This window comes from Diaphorina citri, unplaced genomic scaffold (genome assembly GCF_000475195.1).
Source record: "Diaphorina citri unplaced genomic scaffold, Diaci psyllid genome assembly version 1.1 scaffold3663, whole genome shotgun sequence".
NCBI classification, from domain to species: Eukaryota; Metazoa; Arthropoda; class Insecta; order Hemiptera; family Psyllidae; genus Diaphorina; species Diaphorina citri.
Window position 1 is genome coordinate 1 of NW_007381063.1, and position 359 is coordinate 359.

Consider the following 359-nt stretch of genomic DNA (forward strand, 5'->3'; position numbering starts at 1 on the left):
CGGTGTCAAACGGTCTTGGAACGCATGATAATGAAACTGCCTCGAAGGAGCGCCGTGAATCTCCGCAGTTACCCGCTGGACCGTGTTTTGGTCCGAAACCCTCACAGGTAATTTATCTGTTTTATTATTTTTATGTACTTACGTTTTACTTTTACACTTGGAATTTGAATTGCAGCTTCTTATTAATTAGAGTATTATTATTTATATAGTTAAGATCAAGTCAATAAAAATTTTGTCTTTTTATCCTTAAACCAAGTCCATAATATTTCGAATGTTAACTCACTCCTAATAAGTCCAGAAAAAAGAAAGGAAAAAAAAAAAAAAAAAAAAACCTCTCGATTTTTTAAAATTTGTTTTTT

The 359-nt window shown here is 31.8% G+C and overlaps 1 protein-coding gene across 2 annotated transcripts in view; it reads left to right on the forward strand.

Moving 5' to 3' along the window:
* The first annotated feature begins 6 nt into the window (after positions 1–6).
* The window catches only part of LOC103520473 (serine/arginine-rich splicing factor 4-like), an 18,606-nt gene continuing 18,253 nt past the window's right edge, over positions 7–359 (forward strand). For both annotated transcript variants that reach the window (XM_026831578.1, XM_026831580.1), the window contains exon 1: positions 7–107. The gene's annotated coding sequence lies outside the window, so the exon portion shown is untranslated. The remainder of the gene's footprint in view (positions 108–359) is intronic.